We start from the raw sequence: 14671 nt of genomic DNA, 5'->3' as shown, positions 1-14671 counted from the left end.
TTTACAACCCCTGGGCAGAAAATGTGAATTTACATATAGGAGGAAATTTTACTCGGTTGAAAGCAAACAACAACAAAAAAAGACAAGTTGTCACAACTTGACATTTTAGGATCTTTAAAATAATCCATTAATAATTTTACATTTCTGCACATACCAGCTTCCCAGGTTTAAATGTTGCCATGAACAGTTTGATTTTGCATCTATATTAATTGCTTACTTTGTCTCCTTTCTCAAAATATCAGTGTAGAGAATATTTTCTTAATTCTGCTGCATGGCAGAATTAAGCCTTTCGCATATGAATTATAATCACATCATGCAACTTGGTCAGAAAAATCAAGACATTTTTTATTTATGTATTTTCAGATGTATGTGAAATGTATGGTAAAACAAGACAATATATGGATGTTAGATAAGGATTGCTTTTTGTTTTTTAGTTGTGCTTTGATCACAAGGTCTTGCTGTATTTAGTTTGCATCACTGTGTGCATTGTTGTTTGAAAAGTGATGCCATACTAGTTCATTCCTTGTGCTCTTGTATTCTGTTCTTTTTGCATCTAGGTTTATTTTATGTTAGTCTTTCAGCTTTGGTGTGTAGATTTTTTGTTCAGCTTCTTTTGTGTCATTTATTCACTTTCTGTCAGTCTGCAGTTGTTTTTATCCTCTTGACTAGCTCACCTGCATCTAGTGGGATTCTCCAACATTTCTTCAGTTTGTAGCCTCACTAGCTTTTATTGTTCTTTGCAGGTTCCTCCCATACTTCATGTGCTGTTCTCCGTGTTCAAGTCCTGTAAGTTTTTCTGTTTTCTTCGTTAAAATCTTCATCAGCATGCCACATTCATTCAATTGGGAACCACGGTCTCAGACTGAGAGGACGTGTATATTATCCAGAGAGCAAACTGATCTGATGCAGGTCATGATTCTAAGATGCTAAATGAACTGTATTATTTGCAAGACAGCAAAGATGAGACCCTGAGATCCCTCCCATCCATGGCAAGCTTTTTGTGCTGAGGATAGTAACAAATCTTTGGATTTGCAAGGACAATGTCTAGTTCAGCATCAGTGGTACTTCATGTTCCTCAGTAACCCCCTGGTAACATGCCTCATGTATTACTTTCTTAAATGACTTTTTCCAATCACCTCTGTTGTTTACTGCTCCGTCATTGGGATTATTTTCCTCCTGTCATTCACCCGTATTGAAGAACTTTTTAAAGACTACAGGAAATTTTCATTAATGGTAGCCCAGTTGCACATATTAACACATGCATGTATTCTATTAAGAACTGCCTCTTAATGAGTGATCAGTTTAATTATTCTTTTTCTCTTCCACTTGTCCATTTTATATTGATTTCAAATCTTTTGGCTGAGATTTATAACAAGAAGATAGATGAAGAAAGACCTTTGGAAAGATTGTAAATTAAAATAGAAACAAATTAAACAAAATCGACTCACGTTTTACTTAAATCCAGTTAATTAAATTAAATTGGATCAATTTTGCATAATTCATGACAACCACAGAGCTTGATAAATAAAAAATACACAAATTATTTATAGACGACGTTCTTATATAAAAGTTTAAGTTTGTTTTCACTCAGAAGGAGGTCCTCCATGCTTTCTTCAAAGTTAGAGATTATGAAGTTTGTTCACTTTTCTGTGTGCCATGCAAAGTTATTCCTCACCATTTTTAAGCACCTATTATGAATTTTATTCTAAGGTAACCGCCAGAGCAATCTCTTTTCCTCAGCCGGCCACAGGTTTTTGTGCCAGGCTCGGGAAAAGCTCTTCCTGACTGGATCCCCCAGCTTGCATTGCTCCAAATCCAATAACACAAGATGCAGAATTTCAGTGTTTCTCTGATACGCCTCTTTCCAAGTCCTCCCCTCGCTGTGTGAAATCGATTCGTGGCGCGTGGAGAATTTGTGCCCCTCTTGGCTTTGTTGTGCAGAAGTATGCTGGGGTTTATGATGCCCTTGGACGTCAGAGACTCTTCCTCCGCCTGTCTTACTTACAAAACCAATCTCCACCTCGCGTTCTTTTGTTTCAGTTTGTTTTTGTGCTCCAAAGCACTTATCTCAAACATTCAGTTCAGCCACAGCTTTGTGGCTGCGACAATGAAGTGCCAATGCCCAGAAACTTTTCCCCATGCCTTTTGTGAGTTTATAATTGGACACTCTTTTTACAAGTGTGTGTGCAGCTACAGTCCAATAAAAAAAACTAAGTTTTGTTCATTTGTCTAACTTTGTCACAGTCTTGGTTCATACAATGGTTCATACAATGGAAGTCCTGAAAGTTTGGTTTGAGCTCAAAATTTTCTTTGAGCTTCCAAGGCAAGATAAAGAGTTTAGCTCAGAGAGTAAAATGCTCTCAATACAGGCCCACGTCCTCACACTTTCATGGATGAGGTGTTAAAAAACATGTTTTGGCTATTTTACATTTAAAATATGCTGAAGTGTTCACATTTTGTCACATTACAAAGTAACATTTTATGTATTTTAATGGGGTTACTGTATGATTTAGATCAACTAATTCTTGCTCATAATTGTGAAAACACACTTTCCAAACATTTCAAAAATATTGTGTCCCCCTTTACATTAATACCCCTAAATAAAATCCAACGTTCAAGCTAAGAAGAATGGGCAGAAGTGTCACTCTTCAGGTGTGTACAGCTGTTGTAGAAATACACCAAAAACTTGCAGCTGTAATTGAAGTTAAAGGTAGTTCCACAAAGTATTGACCCAGAGGACAGTTTATAGAAATGCACAAAACACTCAGATTTCTAGTTGTAAAATGTTTGGAAAACCTTGTTTTCCTTCCACTTCACAATTATGTTCTACTTGGTGTCGGTCTGTCACAAAAAATCTTATTAAAATACAGTGGATTTATTTGGGTTTAACAAAAGATGTGAAAAATTTTGGGGCTGTTAATACTTGTGCAAAGCATTGCTCAGCAACACAAATTGCTCAGTTGTGTTAATGCTTGATGCTATAACCTTTATTAGGTAAGGAAATGGATCTCTCTCTGAGTCTTCCATAATATTTTCTTATTATCCCATCAGTTAAGTTTTTGTCTACCTTGTAACACGTAATTATACTTCATGTTACATCTTCTTCCTATTTTTTTGTGCAATTTATATCAAAATCTTAATCTGCGCAATTCCCCGAATTTCTCAACCCATTCTTACCTTTGTTCTATCTGTGGTGCAGCCAGGTATTTTCCTCTTGCTCTTCAGCAGAGATAATTCCTTGCAGCATGAAGTGTGCATAGAATCAGGTTTCTATTTTTAGACACCCGATCTAATTTTTGATGCTGAGGGATGTATGCTGAGAATATTTTTGGACATTTATGTAACAGCAGTAGTATTACAGCAACATCCCTCTGACTCTCCTCCTCCTCACTTGTTATATACTTTATTACCCAGCACATTATCTTTTGTCTAAATGGAATAGAAGGACATGCCGAGGGGGAAATGCGTCCTCTGGGAAATCTGCAGACTGAACCCCAATTCAAGTGCCCCCCTCTGTGGCTCATTAAGTCACCTGAGAGAACAGTGACTGACTCTCCAGCCACAGACTGTATAAATATCCAATGTGCACTAAAGATAACCTGACCTGTGCAGTTTAGAGAGAAGGAAGGCTGTTTGGCACAGGGATGCCAAGTGTTTAGAAGGTAAAAAGTTGTGGTTTGCTTTGTGCTTCAGTAGGCAAAGGCCATGTCTGAAAGCTTAGTAAATGTTTAATGAATTAGATGGCCAGGTCTTTGTGATGATATAGGTATTTTAAAAGAAATTTACAAGCTCATAATTTGATTAAATAATCGTATTAGAACATACATATAACTCAAATGATCACTTCTTGGGCAGCGGATGTGAGATAAAGGCAATAAAATTGGATTTTCTCATCAAACTGCAATTCGTTTGAGTAGTTTTCTCTTTTTGCACAATTAAGCTGTGTTACTATAACAACCTTTCAAAAACAACTAAATGATGTTCTTCTTTCATATGGAGATCCAAACCACAATAATAAAAAAGCAAAAGTACTTCTTTATTTTTTAGAATTAAGATTTATTGACACCCTTACAGTACATTTACAACTATATGAAATAAACACAGTTAGGATTTGGTAATCGTAAACAAGAATACATTGTTATACTCACTGATTATTTAATCTGCTGTTCTCTCAGAGCAGCTTCAGAGCACAACATCTATATTTTCCAAATAATTCACTAAAGACAGAAAATGTTTTGTTGAAGCAAATTAACCCAGCTTTAAAAATCTATGCTAAGAATGTGTCACTGCTGCCACCAGCTGTTTTGGAGGGGAACTGCTTGTTCCTGTGGCGTGCTCTACTAGTGAGTTACCTCCCAATGAGAACAATTAATTACTTTGCAGGGGTGACCATAGCCACCATTTTCCACCCCCTGGCTCCTCCCCTGTCTACAGACAAGAAAAAAAAACACCACTATACACAAACAACTGAGCTCCCTTACACAAATTAGTTTTAAAGTGGCAGAATATGAAAACATTTGAGCAAGGTAGTCTACAAATCCAGTTTTACCAGTTCTGTCAGGAATTGAGCATAATTCAACTATTCTGACAAGCTTTTGGAAGAATACCCAAAACATTTGAACCAGTAATACGGTTCAAAATGCAGCTCTAGCTTCTACCAATTTCTAGTGAAATGTATGTAGACTGTATTAACTTAAAATGCATTAAAGATCATTCAGCAAATGAATGTTGATATTCCTAATTGAGCTTAACCTTGAAAAATTCAGTTTGATTTAATGGCAGACAGAGAGGAAATAGACTATATTTTTTATGCAATGTGTGTAAATATCTGGTCTCGACTGTAAATTGTGAGGCAATCAAATAAAATGTTATCGAAGCTTATTAATTACTGTCTATATTACAAAAACCTTAATATCTTCAATATTCCAGTAGGTCAGATTTGAGGAAGAGGGAATAACTTTGGCTAGACCTAAAAGACTGGCAAGATCATACTGAAGTGACCTGGAGAAAAACAGTAAAAGCAGATGAAATGTCAAAACTGAAGTGTCAGCTCCTTTGTTGTTCCTAAAATAATGCAATGACCCATGAAGATTCACATGACTTTTCTTTTATGTTACTGTTATATAAAAACACAGTACCTTGCTTATGATGTCTTACAAAACACTGAATCCTCTCCCTTCTCTTTTGATAGTTTATTTTGCCTGAAGAAAGTGAACAAGTCTCATGCTACAACTAAAGGAAAGCTGTCAACAGATGAATACATTATCCAATGATTAGACTGCATTTTTAAAAATAGAAAAGCTAATCCACTAAAGTGCTACATTTACAGACTACAAACTAGTGACTTCTGTCACTACTATTACATGGTCTCCAGCAGGCAATTTTCCTTCAGTGCTGCATGTGGGTGATGTTCAACCCCAGGCATGTTTGCACATGAAATTTTCATTAGCAAACCTCTGTCCACCACGCTGAAGGTTATTGCTCCATGTCCAGCCAGGCATAGTGAAGCAGACACAGGAGACATTTCCAGACAGGAAACTGTCACAACACAGTATGTCTTTAACATATGGTTTGAGGAGGAGAATACACTTAACTTTTAACCTTGTACTTGAACACAATCATCTCTCTGTAGCATATTTTTACATTAACTGTTGTACCAAATTATTTCAAATAGCAACCATGGATTATATTATGTTAGGTTGCAAACATTTTGGATTTTCCTGAATGATCTTAGGAGGAAATTAACAGTCACCTGAAAGAACATGTTTAATTCCCTCATCTGCATGCATTGTTCTGTCTGTAGTCAGGATGATGAATTAGTTGTTGGCCGTGAGAGGCCTGAAGAACATGGTCTGCATGCAGAGAGGACGCTGCATAGTGACTAATGTTCACAGGTGTTTTATTCCAAGACTTCCTCACTCTCACCTGCTCTGAACTGATTTAATTTCCAGATGTTTTCTTCTAATAATCTAGAGGCTCAAAAGATTGCAGACATTTCATGTTAGCTGCAACAGTAGCATGATCCATAATTCAAATGTTGTCCTCTGCCTTAGAGAAGAAGTGTCCTCTTGTCAAAGTTATAGTTTTATATAAATTCAAGTAAATAACTTATCAATGCTTTATGGGTTTGGCACTATACCACAGCCTTTGAGTGTCTCAAATGAGAAAAATGCTTTCCTTCCAGGTTGTGTCCTCTTGTATATAAATCGTTTCTATATTTGTTAAGTGGTGTTCCTGGTTTGATATATTTTCCAAACAAGCACCAGGCTTGTAAAACCTTAATTATAAAGATTATGATTCAGTAGAGAGGTCTTTAAAAAAATCACCACTACAATCACCCCTTTACTCTCAAGGAGCCACAATTTCTCTTTCTTTTAAATTCACTCTTGCTCTTGAAGGTCTTTCAATTTCATTTTTTTAATTCAAATTTTCCTAGGACTTTGTTTGCCTTATTGTTTACAGTTCTTTGCAAAGTACCATACATAGATTTTTGCAATTTTGGTCAGCAAAAAGTCACAAGTTTCTATATATTTTAAAGGGATTTTAGGTGATAGACTAATGTAAAGTAGTGCATAATTGTTAAGAAAAAAATCATGTGTGATTTAGACATCTTTACAAATAAAAATCTGAAAATTATGACCTACAATAGAATTCAGCCCTCCTGAGTTTAAACACTTTTCAAGCAACTGCAGCTGCAAGCCTTTTGCTCAACTTACTTTGCAGATCTATAGATTAAAAATTTAATGTTTTCAGTTGTAATTCATTAATGCTGCTTAAAAACAGCAACTTTTGAACTTTGAAAATGTCTTGTTTTTAACAGCATCACTTAATCCTGCAGTTTACCAAATAATTGGTTTACCTATTTCACCTCCATAATGTAAATACCAACCTAATGCTTTGCACTCTATGCCTTACTATCACTACTAGAGCGCCCCCGTGTGGTCAACCTGCTAATTTCAGAGCCAGCACTTCTCCCTGAGGCACCAACATCTCAAAGCAAAAAGGAGCATATTTGCACAAAGGTTTTGGGGCATGTTTATGTCTTATTGTGATTTGTTCACACAGATGCAGAAATTTTCAAATATTGCTCAGCAACTTTCATTTTCTCTGACACATGAATACAGTTAATGTTCAACTGACACTAAGTTTTATTCACTGTCTGATATTAAATGAAGCTAAACTTTTTCTGCATCATAGATCATTCACCATAGTGTGCTTCTCTGGAAAGTTGTCTGTTATTTCACCCCAAGCTCACCTGGACAGTGTGAAAATCTTTGTCTCACCCTCATCCAACCAGATGAGTTGCATCACATGGTTACATTTGTAATGGTTGTGTAGAGATGTACTTTCCTGACAGTTCTCCAAACAATCAGCAGGCATGTAGGTAGCTTCCAACTGTTGTTATTCAGACTTGGTGACATATAATGCCATTGTCTGCCGCTGCTCTGTAAATTTAAGTAAGGAAACTTTGTTTTACCACTGTTGCTATTCTCTTTGCTATCTGAGTGGCTAATCCTCTCGGCTTGGCTTCACTGGCTGGAAAATAGAAAAAAAAAATCATAAATGACTCATTTAAAGTTCTTAGTCACTATGATTAACTTAAAATGGAAAGGCATAAACAAGCTACAGGATATTGTATTTTTTTGTAAGTTGTTTATTTGGGGTTTTTTGACGTTATTTTATTTTATCTTTTCAAATGTCTACTAATGAATATAGAAGATAAGGTCAACAGTAATCTGATCAACAGTTATGACTTTTTTTTTTTTCTTTAAGCTTTATTTATAATCTTTATAAGAAATTTTTAGCAGGAAAAAGAGATTCAGGTGTTAAAAGGCACATTTTATTAGGAAACCTGGAAAGTGATGTCGATTTCTGTGATAATATTGATTTTAACCCACCTTTTCGTCACTCTTCTCTTTTTTCTGGTTGCATAATGTCCCCACCTTGTGTTGACATTGAGGCCAATCAAAGTTCAATCAAATGATCCTGTGAATTTGTCACTTGATGAATCACAGCCTATCAAATTTTACATCAGAAAAGTCCTTTTAAATATAGCAAAACTACACTACAGTTTCACCTGGTAAATATTACTGTGAACTATCTATTATTCCCCTAATTTGCTAACATTTTATCTTGCGCATAATCCAAGAAACTCATGGTTTCATTTTTGCTTCTAACTTCTCAGCCAGGTCACAGCAGACTGACCAGAGTCAGCAAAGTATGCCAAGTTATCGCATTGGCACCTCATGGCTTCTGTTATTTACTTGCTGAATGATTCAGATTACTCCAGGATTTCCCAACTGCTTTCTGGGAATCGAGATTAGCTGCAATTTCAGATGTATTGGCGATTGCCAACTCTCCCAGAGTTGAAGTCTGTTCAAACTCCAATTTATATGAAGATAAAATCTCCCTGTAAAGCAGGTCACATGGGTCAGAAGGATCAGAGTGTCACGATCAGTAAGGACTGCAGTAGTATCAAATGGTTTGCAGTAAAATCGTTCTCTGTGTAGTTTGAGACTTTAACAACTAAATTTGAAAGTAGATTGAGGATTTTATCTGTTTTGGCACAATTATTAGATTTCATCACATATTATGACCCTTATGACTCTGTCCAAGTTTGTTTTAGACATAAAATTGTCCTCCTCTCAAATCTAATCTCAAACTAGAAAACTAAACTGTATACAACATCTACTGGTTTTTATGTTGCTTTTAGATGCATTTTAATAGACAGCTCTGAGAAGCATTGCAAATGACAGTTTTATTTTTATTTTAATAGCAGCAGATGTATAATCATTTCTTTAATGGCCTCAAAACAGTTTGCAAGTCCGATAAACAATTTTACTCCTACTTGACTTCACAGCTGCTGAATTTATGAGGCTATTTATGTTAAGAAAAGATTCAGAAATATTTCCTGAAATATCTGTGAAGGTGGAAGCATTTTCTTTAAAAATAAAACTGAAAAATTGCACACTTTTTTTGTTCTTTCCTAATTTTTGAATTGCTGAAGCTCTTGTGTTTTTGCTCACCTCTTCTGTTTTTTTATTATTATAACAGTAAATTTACTGCTTTGTGTATTGTGCAATGTTTCTGGGGGTTTTTTGATCTCACTTTATTCCTCAAAAGAAACATGTTCAGAAGTTTGATTGCAAGTTTAGAAGCAGATCAAAGCATTCATCTAATTGCCTAATATTCTTGCTTCAATCATTTAGTTGTTTTGAACGACCTTTTTGTGTTTTGATCATTTCAGATTTTCCGGTTATTTTATAATTTTCAAAGGGTTCAGTCTTGGCTCTCTTTATCTCCATATTTTAATGCCAAGCCCATCTGTTTGGATAAGGCATTAACTGTGTTGTTTGTGTTGGAGTGTACTTTTATATAGCTCTTCACCCTACAATCACAAACTCACTGCTTTAATTAAAATTTGTGTTACAAACACAAGGTAGTGCCCAATTTAAGTTGAAGGAAATAGATACATCTCAACCAGTTTTGAACATCCAGAGTTATACAAATCAGATTAGATGAAAAGTTTGTGTGAATTTAAATGTTTAGGCCACAGTTGGCCTCTGACCTGGTACATTTGAACACAACAATATGCTTTGGTCTAATACATTTAATTGGACTTCTGGCTTTGTTTTTGAGGCTGTATCCTAAAAATATTGAACCTCTGCCCCAGATTCAAGTTTTCTGCAGAAGGATAGGTTTAGCGTCACAGTGACATCTCCCTGAATATTTGAGGGTGAATTTTTTCCCCTCATGTTTGATACAGTCAAGGCCAAAGTTATTCACGCCCATAGAAGATTTTAGATTAAATTAACCATGTCTTTCCTGACTGGTACCAATATTAACAATTTGGAGTGGCCCACCCAGAGCACCGACTTGAATCAGGGGGAAGCTGAAAATTAGGGTGATGACAAGGTCTTCTTGCTGTAAAGACTTACAGCTCGTCACCAAAGATAAATTCTCAAAATATCAGTGGAATGTAACGTAAAAATGTAAAAAAAAAATAAAAAAAGGTTTGAAATTTTATATTTTTTATTACAATGACATTTTTCACAAAATATTGAAAAAAGAAAATAAATAACTCTCAATACCGCATGTAAACAAGAATTAAACATTTGCTTTTTGTCAAGTTGTACTTTTTGACAAGGTTTTGTTTTGGATGTCTCTTTTCTTTTATTAAAAACACTTTTTGGTTGAAAAAGGTCATTTTAATCAAAAATCTGCCATGGTGTGAATAATTTCTGGATTAAATGTATGTCCCCTTCTAAGAATTTTATAAAATAAAATCTATAGAAGTCTTTAGCAGCAACATAACAAAATGTGAAAATGATTTACTTTTGTAATGGTCTGTATGTTGCAAAGTGGACTGCTTTCTTTGTTGTTTCTTTAGCATCTAGAAAGCACCTGAAGAAAAACAGTTAATTCTAGCGTTGTGTCTTTTCATGTTTCAGGTTAAAGATTATTTCACTACAAAGATCTACAAACATTCTCAATAAAACTTTCTTCGCAGTGGCTCTCCATTCACAAACTGTTTTATTTCACTCTGATTTATACAGTAGACATCAGTCTCACAAACCACTACATGTAAAACTCTGCAGTTTAAACTGAATACTATATTTCATAATCACTTATTCCCCATGCTGTAGGTTTTGATGTCTTGCAGCTGTTCTACAATAGTTTAAGCTTCCTGCCCAGAGTAAAAAACGTCCATGGATGCATAAGCACGTTTTCCAGGCTTGCACGGCTCAGCCTGTTCCTGTCGCTTCCAGGCCATGTCTGTGAGGTCTGTAACCCGATCCTGAACACAGGGGGAGTGCAAAGGTCACGTCTTGTAGCACACATCCACAATGCCACAAGGCATCCTGCCTAATGGTTACAAGACACGCACTGAAGGGATAGAGCCCTTGTTGTCAAAGACACGACATGAGTGTCATTGTGCGGGATCCTCCAGTTAAGCTGGCATTTCCTTTAGTGACTTCTTCACATAGATAAGAAGCCTCCCAGGAGGGACGGGGGTAGGGGGGACACATGTATAATGTCTTGTGAGTCTTGTGAGTGTGTAAACCCACTTCCAAGAACCCACGTCAGATCTTATCTTCGATACAGAGGACAGCATAGATCGGGGACAGTGGTGGGGGGGCTTTCCCTTGAGACGACAAGTCTTCTGTCCCTTAAGTTTCACCTCCCACCCTCTCAGCTCTCAGCAGAGCCATAAAACTGCCGGGTATCTCTGCGGTGAAAGTGGACAATGTCACGACAGACAAGATTAAGATTCTCCCTGGCCACACTGTGGGAATATGTCCCCTCAGGAAGAAGCAGGAGTAATAAGAGGAGGAAAGCTGCAGGGAGGACGTCAGGAGGAAGAAGGGGGTGGGGGACCGCTTGGAACTGCTCCACTGAAAACGACAGATGTGGGATTTCTTGCCACCCCCTCCACTTTAAGAAAAGGAGGAATCCCCCTTTGATTTGGATCCTAGCACTGAAAACCAAGCAGCGGCCAATTCAGCAGCATTTCTTCACGCTAACCCACACATTCACGTCTCCATGTTATGACCACAGTGTCACATAAATCACCAGCTTTCATCAGCCGTCTAAACAATCCCTCCCGCTGCTCTGTGGTGGATGTGCAGGTGCCTCTGGACTGGTGTTTCTTTACAGTCAGGTGGAGTGGAGAGGAAGAGAGAAGAGATCCCCCAGGTTACTGTGAAGTATGATAGCACAGTGGCAAATGTCCTGCCCCAAAATATGTCAATGTGATGGATGAGTGGATAAAGTGTTAACAAGAGACCGTAATTCTTTTTGGATTCCAATAAATGTCTGCCTGCTTTTAGCAGTCATAATCTAACTGTCAGGCTCTTTGATCACATAATGAAACATAAATGTTTTACTAATTATCCAGTTGTTAGAGTTTTATGTGATGAAACCATCTTTCAAGAAATGGAAGTTTTTTTAACTGTTGTCTTACCAGGAAGTCCCTTGAAATAAAATCTTGTTTTCAATGAAGACCTGGCCAAGACGCACCCTGGCCTAGAGTACACAAACCAATAATTAAAAGATGCAGGTGTGTGGGGGAAGGAATGTATCTAGGAACTGAAAGGTAGTGGCTCTAGAAGACTGGACACTTCTGGTTTAGATCAGTGCATTATTCCTTTCCATTGTTGCCACAAGCTTGCCTAAGTGATTTGAGACCTCAAGATGAGACTTGATCTAAATAAACTAAACTGAAATCAATTTTTTGTCGCAAATATTGGTTCTAAAAAAATCTTGATTTGGATAACCTTACTGCTAATACATACCACACATTTCATCAAGAATAGTTTTTCTTCCACTTCACAATCATTCACTACTTTGTGTTTGTCGATGATATAAAACGTCATTAAAATAAATTAAAGTTTGAGGTGGAAACATGACAGAAAGTAAAAATGTTTTAACAGGATTTTAGGATTTTGCAAGGCAATGTGCTATTTTCTGAATGCTAACATAACAGATAGCGATAAATAGAACTTTTTCTGTGCATAACATTTTGCAGAATTTGAAAGTTTTTTTTGTATTTGCTCAAAAATTTGTATAATTAATGACTTGCCTCAGACATGAATACCACTGATACAGATGCTCTCTGCACATCTTGACCAGCGCGGTCCAAACACTGCTGGCTCCAGTTTGACATTTGTGTATGTGTGTATTTATCAGTGTGTGTTCTCGTCTGCCATAAAACCTCCTTTTTAATCCAGGGTCATTCAGGTCTACTTAAACAGTGAAGCACAGAATATAAACACAGCCTTATTAGCCACGCCACACTCCGTAATCCTCCTCAATAACCTTCAACCACAGCCAGATCTTTTATCCTCAGATGAGCTTTGCTCATCATGGCATTCTAAGGCATAATTTGCATCAACAAGTTTCTTTTTCACATGTCCCAGATTCATGCTGTCATCAACTTCTTTTAAAATGGGATTTTCAAAAACAAAAAACGGTCTTGACGCAGTGGTGAGCACCTATTTGAAGTGTATTTACAATATGCAACTGTTACAGTGAGGACTGCAGTGAGTTTTAAAAGCCAGAATTATAGGTTGAAATGTGGATTTCCATGAATCAATACAGGGTCAAACACATACTGGCTCAAAAATGGAATTACAAACCCTCCAATGTTATGTTTAACAATATTGCAAGAAGCAGAAAAAGGTGATGGGGCGATATGCATCCATCAGCTAGCTTCTGGCATAATTCTGGCTGGATATTTGATCATTCTTCTTGGCATAATTAGTAGAGTTTATTTAGATTGATTAGTGTCTTATTAAAAATGCAACTTTTAAGCAAGATCCACACATTTCTATTAGGTCTTGGTGCAGACCTCTGGGGAGGCCGATGCAAAAGCTCAGCATTATCCTGCTATATTTTCCCATAAACGGTTTTGATGTCTGCTTTGGATGATTAGATCCAAATTCCACCCATCTGAATCAAATTGTTACTCTAAGATGAAAGAAAATTGGATAGGAAGTTCATAAACAAACCAGGACCAACAAGACCAGTGTTGCTGTCAAGCTCAGTGGTGTTGTCATTATGCCGAGGGTTTGTTTTGCTAAAATGGATAGAAGAATGAAGGAGGACTGGCTCTAAACTCTGATGTATTTTCTCAAATCAAAAAACTGGGTGGTTTTAATCCAGCAATGATCTCAAAAAATTAGATTAGTATTAACAAAATGCACACTGTGTCACATTTTGTACATTTTGCATGTACAATATATTTTATAAACCTACTTGAATCTTCCTCAGAGACACTAAGTGGCCTCCAAGAGGGGCCCCTGTAAATCTCTGAGATAATACTATAGGAGGAGCTTGATGCTGAAAGGGTGTGCAAAGAACAACAGCTGTTTCTCAGCAGTTTTTCTCTGTTAAAATGTGAAATGTTTAAGGAGTATTATGCACCATTTCTGTGAGCCTGCACAGAAATCAAAATAAGGTGGGATAAATGTTGTGAAGTGCTTTGAACACACGTTGATAACATCTGGCTATTTTCTGTTGTGGCTGTTGCAAGATCTGATTTACAGCCTGAAAGCCGCATTATTTTTTCTTTTGATGTTAACTACTCACAAATGAAAAATATTTGCAGTGCCAGTTTTAAGATCTTGTACTGTGCCTTGCTCAGAAATCAGATGTCTTTAGAGGTTGTTTATAGTTTGCCACAAGCCGTGAAGGGGACACAGCAATACATGTGAAAGAAGGTGATCTGGTCAAATGACACCAACTCTGGACCTTGCTGCAAGGGGACAGTCCTTTCAATTGCACCAATGTCCATCCTATCCTGGAAGAAAACCTAGTAGAGAATCCAAGATCTAAAACTGGAGAAGATGTTCTTTTTCCAGCAGGATAAAAACCCAAAACATAGAGCCAGAGTTACAATGGACTGATTTAACTCAAGACACGATGCTTGCAGATGCTCTACATTCAATCGGACTGGTTCTGAATTATTTCATGAAGAATGAGGGGCAAAAATCTGTCACTAGGTGCACATTTCCAATGAGAGGCTGACATACAAATGCATGCCACAGTTTCAGATTGTTTTTTCTGAAAAAAGAAAAACTGCATTATTTTTCTTCCTCTTAATGTCTGTGTTGGCGTATCACATGAATGCCTAATAAATTATTTGCAGTTTGAGGTTATACTTTGATAA

Source organism: Xiphophorus hellerii, chromosome 19, assembly GCF_003331165.1.
Source record: "Xiphophorus hellerii strain 12219 chromosome 19, Xiphophorus_hellerii-4.1, whole genome shotgun sequence".
Taxonomy (NCBI): Eukaryota; Metazoa; Chordata; class Actinopteri; order Cyprinodontiformes; family Poeciliidae; genus Xiphophorus; species Xiphophorus hellerii.
The sequence above is the reverse complement of the archived record's forward strand: the minus strand, read 5'-3'. Positions refer to the sequence as shown.